The sequence below is a fragment of the Cetorhinus maximus genome, chromosome 20 (genome assembly GCF_964194155.1).
Source record: "Cetorhinus maximus chromosome 20, sCetMax3.hap1.1, whole genome shotgun sequence".
In the NCBI taxonomy this organism is placed as follows: domain Eukaryota; kingdom Metazoa; phylum Chordata; class Chondrichthyes; order Lamniformes; family Cetorhinidae; genus Cetorhinus; species Cetorhinus maximus.
This window is the reverse complement of record NC_135898.1, coordinates 826,242-838,042: the sequence shown is the minus strand read 5'-3', so window position 1 is coordinate 838,042 and position 11,801 is coordinate 826,242. Positions and strand designations below refer to the sequence as shown.

Below are 11,801 nucleotides of genomic sequence, written 5' to 3'. Positions count from 1 at the left end.
CTCTGCTATGTTTGGGTCGCCCACCAACAGTAGCTCGGTGTGATTGCAATTTCAAATTCCCCCTTGTGTATTACTGCATCCTTAATAAACCTATGGCACATCACCTCAGTGTTCAAGAACGTTATTGTAAACCTTACATGTACAATGGATTTTGAACTTCAATTGTGAAAGCGCTTCATTTGTTGAGTTCGGTGACCTAACCCGTTACCCGTCACACTTTAATGTTCCACATAATCGTGAGGCTCTCCGAAAGCCAAAGTCTAGATTGTTGCAGGATCACGTGGCGGCCAGATTCTGCCAATCCCACTGGCAGCCGGATTTGGGGAACCGTTGATGATCTTCTTTTATTTCTGCGCAATAACGACATTTTCCTTTAAGATAAAAGCAAAATACTGCGGATGCTGGAAATCTGAAGCAAAAACAAAAATTGTTGGAAAAACTCAGCAGGCCTGACAGTATCTGTGGAGAGAAAGACAGAGTTTACATTTCGAGCCCATATGACTCTTCTTTCGGACTAAAGAGAAGTAAAAATGTGGTGAAGTGTAAACTGTTTAAGGCGGTGGGACAGTTGAAGCTGGGTAGAAGGCCAGTGGTAGGTGAGGGCAAAGGAGAGATTGTAAAAGATGTAATAAGCATAAATCCGAAGTGGTGATACTGGTTAAAGGAGGGGCTAAAGGTGACATTAAGAGTGGAAAGCAGAATTAACAAGTGACAGATGACCCTCGTGTGGGTGCGATGGGCAGAGGGGATGGTGTGGGGAAAAATCGAAATAGGCTAAAGGGTGGGTATAAAACAACGAATACATTTCAGAAAAAGTAATTGAAATAGGTGGGGAGAAATTATATATATAAATTAATAAAAACATATTTGAAAAAAAGGATCAACAAGGCGCGAGGCTGGAGGAGAGAATTCATGGTCTGGAGTTGTTGAACTCAATATTAAGTCCGGAAGGCTGTAAAGTGCCTAGTCGGAAGCTGAGCTGCTGTTCCTCCAGTTTGCGTTGGGCTTCACTGGAACAATGCAGCAGGCCAAGGACGGACATGTGGGCATGAGAGCAGGATGGAGTGTTGAAATTGCAAGCGGAAGGAAGGTCTGGGTCATGCCAGTGTCCAGGCCGCATTTGTTCCACAAAGCAGCCACCCAGTCTACGTTTGGTCTCTCCAATGTAGAGGAGGCCGCATTGGGAGTAGTGATTGCAGTAGACTAAATTGAAGAAAGTACAAGTGAAGCGCTGCTTCACTGGAGGTTGAGGAGGGGGGAAGTAAAAGGGCAGGTGTTGCACCTGCTGCGATTGCATGGGAAGGTGCTGTGGGAGGGGTTTGAGGTGTAGGGGGTGATGGAAGAGTGGACCAGGGTGCCCCGGAGGGAACAGTCCATACGAAATGCGGACAGGGTGGGTGAAGGGATGATATGTTTGGTGGTGGCATCATGCTGGAGTTGGTGGAATTTGTGGAGGATGATCCAGTGAATGTGGAGGCTGTTGGGTTGAAAATTGAGTACATGACCTATCAAGGTTCTGGGAGGGGGAGGAAAGTGTGAGGGCAGAGGCGTGGGAATTGGGTCGGACACGCTTGATGGCCCTGTCAACCACTGTGGGTGGGAGACCACGGTTCAGGAAGAAGGAAGAAATGTCACAAGCATTGTTTAGGAAAGTGGCATCATTGGAACAGATGCGACGGACTTGAAGTAACTGAGAGAATGTGATGGAGTCCTTGTATGATGCAGAGTGTGAGGAGTTGTAATCGAGGTAGCTGTGCGAGTCGATTGGATTGTAATGAATATTGGTGGAGAGTCTATCGCCAGAAGTTGAGACAGAGAGGTCAAGGGAGGGAAGAGAAGTGTCGGAGATGGACCGTGTGAATGTTATTGAGGGGTGGAAATTGGAAGTAACATTGATACATTTTTCCAGGCCCAGACGAGAGCATGAAGCAGCACCGAAACAATCATCGATATACCGGAGAAAGAGTTGTGGGATGGGTCTTGAGAAGGACTGGAACAAGGAATGCTCCACTTATCCCATAAAGAGACATGCAAAACTGGGGCCCATGTGGATACTCATAGCCACACCTTTTATTTGCGGATGTGAGGCGAGTTTAAGGAGAAATTGTTCAGTGAGAGAACAAGTTCAGCCAGACGGAGGAGAGAGGTGGTGGATGGGGATTGTTCGGGTCTCTGTTCGAGGAAGAAGCGGAGAGCCATCAGACCATGCTGGCGGGGGATGGAAGTGTAGATGGATTGTACGTCAATGGTGAAGAGGAGGCGGTTGGGGCCAGGGAACTGGAAATTGTTGATATGATGCAGGGGATCAGGGGAATCGTGGATGTAGGTGGGACGAGACTGGAGAAAGTGAGAGAGAACGGGGTCAAGATAGGAAGAAATAATTTCCATGGGTCAGGAACAAGCTGACAGGATCGGTCGACCAGGACAGGCCTGTTTGTGGATTTTGGGGAGGAGGTAGTAGCGTGCTGTCCGAGGTTGGGAGACTACGAGATTGAAAGCTGTGGAGAGAAGATCCCCAGAGCAGTTCAGGCCAGTGCCCGCCTTGGAAACAATGGCTTGATGTTTGATGGTGGGGTCATGGTCCAGGGGGAGGTAGGAGGATGTGTCTGCGAGTTGGCGCTCAGCCTCTGCGAGTTAGAGATCAGTATGCCAGACAACAACAGCACCACCGTTGTCAGCAGGTTTGATAACAAAGTCAGGGTTGGACCTGAGAGAACGGAGTGCGGCAAATTCAGAAGAAGACAGGTTAGAGTGGGTGAGAGGAGCAGAGAAATTGAGACGGCCGATGTCACTCTGACAGCTCTCAATGAAAAGACCAAGAGCAGGTAAGAGGCCGGAGAGAGGGGTCCAGGTGGAGGGAGAATACTCGAGGTGGGTGAAAAGATCCGTTGAAGCTGGTGGGGGAGAGCGGGGGCCGGGGGGGTGGTGAGGGGGAGGTGGACCCCTGCCCAAAGAAGTGAGCACGGAGGCAAAGGCGGTGGAAGAAGAGTTCAGCATCGTGCCGAGCCCAGAATTCATTGAGGCAACGGCGTAAGGTATGAACCTGAGTCCTTTACTGAGCACTGAACGTTCAGCATCAGAGAGGGGAAGGTCAGAGGGCCTGGTGAATACACGGCCGGGGCTGGGATTGGAAGACAGAATGGGGCCAAAGGGCTGGGAAGGAGTGGAGGGTCCTGGATGGGCTTTGATGTCAATGATTTGTTGGAGCTTGTGTCCCTTAGCACCTGAAATAAAGAGACAAGGTTTATTTTTAAGGCACTGGATGAGGGGAAGAATAAAATGAAACTGGTGACAAGGACAGCTTTGAGATAGGGTAAGTCGGTGGTGCTGGATGGAAAGGTCGGGTGTGATCATATAACAGCGCACGGCACTGAGGGTGGATCTCAGGATGCAGCGAGATCAGCAGCCCAAGGAGGGTTGTATGTCCCGGGGATAACTGTAACCCTGGGCAGTTTCGAAACATGAGGGACGGAGCTTCAGTTGGAACCACGAGGGGTAAATTGGAGGCGGGGACAGTCATTGACGAAGGAAGAATAGCTGTGAAAGCGAGTTTTACTGAACACCTTGTCAAACACCAGAAGGGAAATGGAAAGCAATGGAGGTGAACAGGGGAAAAGAGACACGCGGAAACCCTGTCGGAGTAAAGAGCAGTACATCTGCAAGGTAGGCATTCCTGGAAGAGAGGCGGCAGTCAATTAAACACTAAGTTAAAACCTAAATACTGCGGATGCTGGAAATCTGAAACAAAAACAAAAATTGCTGGAAAATCTCAGCAGCATCTGTGGAGAGAAAGACAGAGTTAACGTTTCGAGTCCGTTTGACTCTTCTTCAGAACTAAAGAGAAGTGGAAACTTTTTTTTTCCCCTCTCCACAGATGCTGTTAGACCAGCTAAGTTTTTCCAGCATGTTCTGTTTTTGTTATGTATAATTAGACGTGGAGTAATTGAGACAAAGGGAGAGGGGACCAGAAGGAAACATGTCACTAATTTGCTGAATTTATGGCAGAAATTTCGTAATTAATGCAGATGAATAAGAATGAGAGGGAATATTTCCTGTTGTTCCTCGGTGCGGTAGCATTCCACGTCAGGCATAATACATCACAAATTAACTTCGTCAAATATTGAAACTGATGGAGTAAATGGAACTGTGTAACGAGCCGGATTTGAACCGACGCAGGGAAACCCCGATGGACTTTGTAGGCCATCGCCTTAACCACTCGGCCATGACTACGCTATGGGGCGCAAATTACCCTAATTTCGGCTCAAAACAATTCTCAGCGCGAGACTCGCGATATGATTTTGACTTGTTCTGCTGGATCTAAATGCATTTCAACACTCTGCTGCTTGCATGGATCTGTAGTTTTCCTCATTTAGGCTGAATGTGGTCTGATCTGGGAAGATTTTTATAGTTCATTAGTCTCGAAAACTGCATGTGTACCTGTGGGTTATTTTTCAATGTATTTGAAATGTAAAGGAGCATTAAATAGGCAGAAAAAAGCCCTTCCAGATTGAAGTCAGATGCAGCCGGATAAATGAACAAGAATAGAGGAACATGTAAACAGATCTTTAAATAGCAGATTCGTGAAATGAATTTTCATTTAATGCACAAAATCAAAAGCACATCCAAATGATCGTTGGTCATTTCAACTACATTTAGGTATCCTTCCCAGCCGGCCTAATGTTTGGGACTTCCGCGGTTCTGGTTCGATGTCCATTCAGAAAAGTGCATTTTACAAAACAGTTAACATGTCAGATCACATTTGTGGATGAAGGACAATTGCATTCAGCCTATGAATAGCCGCCGCACGTGGAAGCAGATTTCAGTCAAGTAATAAGGGGCCTTTCACGTGTCAGGCGAAGCTGATAACATCGACACGATGTAAACACCCATGTTTTTGGTCTCAGCCGAAGAAAATGTTAAGAGAGGCAGTGAAATGTTGATTCCACTGCACTCACTCCAACAAGTGTCGCAACGTTCAAAGCCAGACAAGTCACACAGGGAAAAAATATACTTTACATTTTTTTAGAGCAGGTTAGCCCCAGACATGCCGTGTCCAGGCCCACTGCCATATGGACTCAGGAATCGAACTCACAGCTGTGGGAAAATAGCTCCACTGCGATATGGATGCCTCGGGAGAGCTAAAGAATATGCGAATAAACCCTGTCAAAATATCTGGACTGGAGCCCAAAGGCAGATTGATGTCTGAATATGGCACATTCCTGGCTACCTTTGCAACCAAGCTGCTGCCAATCGCAGGCTTCTACATTGATGCAGATTCAACCGGGGAGGTCAAGAGTCGCACCCTGCCGTTTGGGCAGCCCAAGATCTACATACATTTTGCCAAACCTGGAGCCCTGGAGAGAGGGCACCCCATTTTCATTGCAGAATGTTAACACAACAAGGGAAACAGTAGCTATGAGTGATAAGTCCAATTTGATTGCCACAATAAACGAGTGCTACAGGCAGCCTCTGGCGGTGGGATGGACAATCGTATCTCTCTGGTCATTCGCCACCCATCTCACATCGGGCAGCGCCCGACTACTAAGGTGCTGACCCACCACAGCCCAGCTGCTTTAATGGGTTCTTCTAGATTAGAGTCTCTCCACAACAAGTTGATAGAATCCATTGCACCAGGCAAATAAATGAAACAAACTAAAATATAGGAGATGTCATCTCGTCGATTCGCAAGCGGGAGCGTTAGGACTATGCGCACGAATCAGACTGACAATTTGAAGTTGGTCGATAACAGATGCAAGATAGCTCTGATCGACATGCAACTTAATAGGCTGAACAACAACACAGCATCCCAACAAGAGAGAGGCTCGCGGAGAGTGGATCAGTGAAAGGAAAACATGGCACGTTGACCTGGTAGCGGAAGTGCTCTGTAGAAACGTGTGATTGAGAAACTAGACTTTGCTGCAAGGAACTTGCTACTCTCGATAATAGAACACACCACAAATGCGGCAGAAGGTATTCTCTCGATTAGTTCCTGTGATGGAATCTGTCCTTTCAAAGCTTGTTTTATTTTATTGAGCCAGGCCCAATCTGAAAAAGGAGACAGAGAAAGGAAACTGATCCTCTCATATCCTAAGGAAACAAAAATTAAAACTGAAATTTGGAAACCAAACCTTCTGTGCAAACTGAAACTCGATGGGGTGATGTAAAGGGCTGCAGAGACATCCAGGTTCGGCTATGGAAGTTGAGGAGTCAAGTGATTCAATGCAGAAAATTCTTCCCACACTCATTCCTCTCCTACACTGCCGTCGGCAAGTTAAACATGTACATGAATAAAAATGGCCTATATACGTCTGTGTGGTTTACAGTCTCCTTCAGTTTTGACCGTTGTGTATCTATGTGCTGTCAGAAGGTTAAAATAAAGTGTTGCGTTGTCAAAATTGCTACAGTGACCTTAACAACGGCCTTTGTGCTGAACTATTTGGAGAATATCCAATTCGGGTTTGCCTATGAACACAAACTGATCATTAACAATGTTCACGGGGGTTTCCGCCCAAGCTGGAATTTATTTTTTATCACCTGCCGTAGCGGACTATGGGATCGGAAGTATTTTCTCAATTTGACTTCCTTTTGTTTTCGTATTGTTATCCAATTGACAATCAGATGCAATTTAACAGCTCCCAGAGCCCGCAGGGAACTCCGGGCTCACAACACTAAGAATCACAATGATCCAGAGGTGGAAAACGGAAGGAAATCCATTATTTTCCTGTTCATTATATCAGGCAGTTTTATAGTGTTGCGGTTGACAGCCGCTGTCTGTTCTGTAACTCACAACCTAGCCGTGCATTACCGACCCGATTATATATGTTTCACATACATTGCTCCTCAATCAGGTTAGTTGTTGATGTTTCTGTGTCCCTGTACAAACACGTGTCTTCATGCAGCAACACAAACTAAATTCAGGGAATTGCTGAAGAAGGCGGTTAAATCTGTTTGGGCCGTTATTCGGGTATTGGCTAGAAACGTTAAAAACCGAACCCATGTGTCCTGTCCTAACTCGAGTTCAATTAACGCCCCTGTTCTAATTTATATTGACTCTCTTTCTACGGCGACGAAAATAAATTCTTCTTGTGAAATTGAAAACATTTCCTCAACTTCTTGCCTTGCGGTGTCTGCTGCTTTCCCAAATTGAACATCGTGTTTTCCTGTTAAAACAACACAATAACAAACAAGATTCATAGAAAACAGTCAGAATTCAGCTTCAGAAGTGGATGAGGACTCGGGGGCAAAGTGCGCTACTTACATTGAGAGTCAGGGTCTTGAATGTATCGATAACATTTATTCACAATTGTTTGCTGAAGGTTCGGCTTGTCTCATGGCCGAATGGATACGGCTTTTAAGCCCCGTTTATCATGCAACGTTATGAGGAAAATGTAGATTCGAGCCCTATTGCGGTCGCTTTACACAGATAAAACTGAAAGAAATCAAATCCCATTAACGCTCATGAGCTGAAGGCGCAGCTTTTCCTCCCAACCTGGTTCTCTATTAAAATACATTTCAACCTATTTCTGACCATGTTGTTCACCGGTTTTAGAAGTTTCTTCAGTATCTAACAAATCAACATTATTCAACGAATCTGGATAACTTATTTGTATTTCCAAGCTTTGTGCCAATGGATTAAATGAAATGCATTCTCGAGTTAAGAAGCTGGTAGAAGAAGATAATCATTTCAATCATGGAGGCTGCGGGCAGTGTTTGAGCATTCACACCGAACCCCATGTACAACTCTCATATACAACAACTTAGACCCTCGGTCACCACAGCTGGACACGTGTAACCTTGTTACATGCCGGTACAAAACATCAGGCACAATAGTCGGTACAAAGCATGGGGGAAGTGCCCGGAATCACTCATTACCTTCGCGCGTCTTGAGCCGTTTTCTAATCTCCCAGTCCGTGTAGAAATGAAACTCGTGAATCATAAAACCCTGGTGTTCCAGGAGGAGGCCTGTTGGACACTGTCAGCTGGTCAGGACTGAGGTAGGGCCGAATTGTCAGGGGTCAGGAAGACAGGGGCGCTGCTCTGTCAGAGATGAGGAGTGCAGTTCCGCTGCATTGTCAACGGATCAGGATTGAGGCAGCGCTGCACAGTCAGAGAGTCAGGAATGCAGTACCGCCGCACTGTCAAAGAGTCAGGTTTGAGGCAGCGCCGCACAGTCAGATGTTCGGGAATGAGGGAGCGCCGCACAGTCAGTGGGTCAGGAATGAGGGAGCGCCGCACAGTCAGTGGGTCAGGAATGAGGGAGCGCCTCACAGTCAGTGGGTCAGGAATGAGGGAGCGCCGCACAGTCAGAGGTTCGGGAATGAGGGAGCGCCGCACAGTCAGTGGGTCAGGAATGAGGGAGCGCCACACAGTCAGTGGGTCAGGAATGAAGGAGCACCGCACAGTCAGATGTTCGGGAATGAGGGAGCGCTGCACAGTCAGTGGGTCAGGAATGAGGGAGCGCCGCACAGTCAGTGGGTCAGGAATGAGGGAGCGCCGCACAGTCAGTGGGTCAGGAATGAGGGGGCGCCGCACAGTCAGTGGGTCAGGAATGAGGGAGCGCTGCACAGTCAGTGGGTCAGGAATGAGGGAGCGCTGCACGGTCAGTGGGTCAGGAATGAGGGGGCGCCGCACAGTCAGTGGGTCAGGAATGAGGGAGCGCCTCACAGTCAGATGGTCATGAATGAGGGAGTGCCGCACAGTCAGTGGGTCAGGAATGAGGGGGCGCCGCACAGTCAGTGGGTCAGGAATGAGGGAGCGCCGCACAGTCAGTGGGTCAGGAATGAGGGAGCGCCTCACTGTCAGAGGTTTGGGAATGAGGGAGCGCCTCACAGTCAGAGGTTCGGGAATGAGGGAGCGCCGCACAGTCAGTGGGTCAGGAATGAGGGAGCGCCGCACAGTCAGTGGGTCAGGAATGAGGCAGCGCTGCACAGTCAGTGGGTCAGGAATAAGGGAGCGCCGCGCAGTCAGTGGGTCGGGAATGAGGGAGCGCCTCACTGTCAGAGGTTCGGGAATGAGGGAGCGCCTCACTGTCAGCGGTTTGGGAACGAGGGACGGCCTCACAGTCAGTGGGTCAGAACTGAACGAGCTCTCCAATGTCAGATGTCAGGACTGAGTTAGTGTTGCATTCTTAGGGAATTACGACTGGAGGAGCGCTGCACTGTCAGAGGGTCAGGTTTGTTGGAGGGCTGCATTGTCAGGGCTGAAGGAGCACTGCACTGCCAGAGGGACAGGGCTGAGGGAGCGCTACATTGTCTGAGGACCAGGAATCAGGGAGTCCTTCACTGTCAGAGGGTTTGGACTGAGGGAGCGTTACACTGTCAGTGCATGAGGATTGAGGGAGCGCTGTGTTGCCAGATGGTCAGGATTGACAGTGAGCTGCACTATCAGTGGGTGAGGAGTAAGAGAGTCGTTCAATGTCAGATGGTTAGGACTGAAAGAGCACTGCACTGTCAGATGGTTAGGACTGAGGGAGCACTGCACTGTCAGATGTTAAGGACTGAGGGAGCGCTGCACTGTCAGATGTTAAGGGCTGAGGAAGCGCTACATTTTCAGGGGGTTAGCATTGAGGGGCGCCTCACGGTCAGAGGCTAAGCCTGAGGTGATCTACAGCGTCATATGGTCAGGGCTGATGGAGTGATGCGCTGTCAAGGGGTCCTGAATGGGGTAGCGCTGCACTGTCAGAGGGTGGACTGATCGAGCGCTGCACTGTGACAGGTTTAGGCATGAGGGAGCTCTGCTTTGTAAGAGGGACAGGAACCAGGGGGTGCTGCACTGTCAGGGGGTACTGACTGAGACAACACGGCACTGTCAAAAGCTCAGTGTTGAGGGAGCACTGCATGGACAGGGGTCAGGACTGGCGGAACACTGCTCTGTCAGAGGGTCCGGACTGAGGGAGCACTTCATTGCCAGAGGATGCGGATTGTGGGAGCGCTACACTGTCAGATGGTAGGGACTGAGGTATCAAGCAGTGTAAAAGTGACAGGGCTAAGGAACACTGCACTGTCAAGCGTCAGGACTGAAGCAGCATTTCACTGTCAAAGCTTCAGGGCTGAGTGTGTGCTGCACTGTCAGACAGTTTGGACTGAGGGAGAGCTTCACAGTTTGATGGTCAGGATTGAGAGATTTCTGCACTGTCAGACTGTCAGGACTGAGGGAGTGCTGCACTGTCGGAAGGTCAGGACTGAGGCAGTGTTGCACTGTGAGATTCTCACGACTGAAGGAGCCCTGTGCTGTCAGTGGGTGAGGACTCGGGGAGTGCTGCACTATCAGAGGGTCAGGACTGATCGAGCGCCGCACTGTCAGAGGGTTAGGAATGAGGGAACGCTGCAGCTTCAGGGGGTCAGGAATAAGGAAGCGCTGCGCTGTCAGAGGGTCAAAACCGATGGAACGCTGCACTGTCAGTGGGTGAGGACTCAGAGAGCACACCCCTGAAAGTGGGTAAGGACTGATCGAGTGCTGCACTGTCAGACGGTTAGGCATGAGGGAACGCTGCACTCTCAGAGGCTCAGGAATGAGATAGTGCTGAATTGTCAGGGGATCAGGAAAATGGGAGCGCTGCAATGTCAGAGATTCAGGGCTGCAGCACTGCTGCACTGTCAAAGGCTCAGGATGGAGGGAGCGCTGCACAGTCAGAGGGTCAGGAATGAGCGAGCGTTTCACTGTCAGAGGCTCTGGAATGAGGGAGCGCCGCACAGTCAGTGGGTCAGAACAGAGGTAGTGCGGCTCTCTTAGAGTCACGACTGGAGGAGCACTGCACTGTCGTTGGGAAAGGTCTGAGGGAGGGCTGCATTGTCAGGCAGTCAGGACTGAAGGAGCGCTGCACTTTCAGAGGGACAGTAGAGGGAGCGCCACATTGTCTGAGAACCAGGACTGAGGGAGCGCTACATTGTCTGAGAACCAGGGCTGAGGGAGTGCCACGTTGTCTGAGAACCAGGACTGAGGGAGCGCTACATTGTCTGAGAACCAGGAATGAGGGAGCGCTGCACTGTCAGAGGATTTGGATTGAGGGAGCGCTGCATGGTCAGTGGGTGAGGATTGAGCGAGCGCTGTCCTGCCAGGTGGTCAGGATTGAAAGAGCGCTACACTTTCAGAGGGTCAGGATTGAAAGAGCGCTATAATTTCAGAGGGTCAGGACTGAGGGAGAGCTGTGCCTTCGGAGGGTCAGGACTGAGGCTGTTGCACTATCAGGGTCTCACTGCTGAAGGAGCGCTGCGCAGTCAATGGTTGAAGACGCAGGGAGCACTGCACTATTGGAGAGTCAGGACTGATCAAGCGCTGCACTGTCAGATGGTTAGGCATGAGGGAACGCTGCGCTGTCAGAGGGTCAGGAAAAAGGCACCGCTATGCTGTCAGATGGTCAAAACAGAGAGAGAGCTGCACTCACAGTTGGCCAGAAATGAGGGAGCGCTGCACTTTCAAAGCGTCAGGAAAACAGGAGCGCTGCACAGTCAGTGGGTCAGGAATGAGGGAGCGCCGCACAGTCAGTGGGTCAGGAATGAGGGAGCGCCGCACAGTCAGTGGGTCAGGAATGAGGGAGCGCCGCACAGTGGGTCAGGAATGAGGGAGCGCCGCACAGTCAGTGAGTCAGGAATGAGGGAGTGTCGCACAATCAATGGGTCAGGAATGAGAGAGCGCCGCACAGTCAGTGGGTCAGGAATGAGGAAGCGCCGCACAGTCAGTGGGTCAGGAATGAGAGAGCGCCTCACAGTCAGTGGGTCAGGAAATAGGGAGCGCCGCACAGTTAGTGGGTCAGGAATGAAGGAGCACCGCACAGTCAGTGGGTCAGGCATGAGAGAGCGCCG

The 11,801-nt window shown here is 49.7% G+C and overlaps 1 non-coding gene across 1 annotated transcript; it reads right to left on the bottom strand.

Moving 5' to 3' along the window:
- Nucleotides 1–4,147: 4,147 nt before the first annotated feature.
- trnac-aca (transfer RNA cysteine (anticodon ACA)) lies at nucleotides 4,148–4,230 on the bottom strand. The gene has a single exon. It is a non-coding gene; the product is annotated as a tRNA-Cys (tRNA).
- Between the last annotated feature and the right edge of the window lie 7,571 nt (nucleotides 4,231–11,801).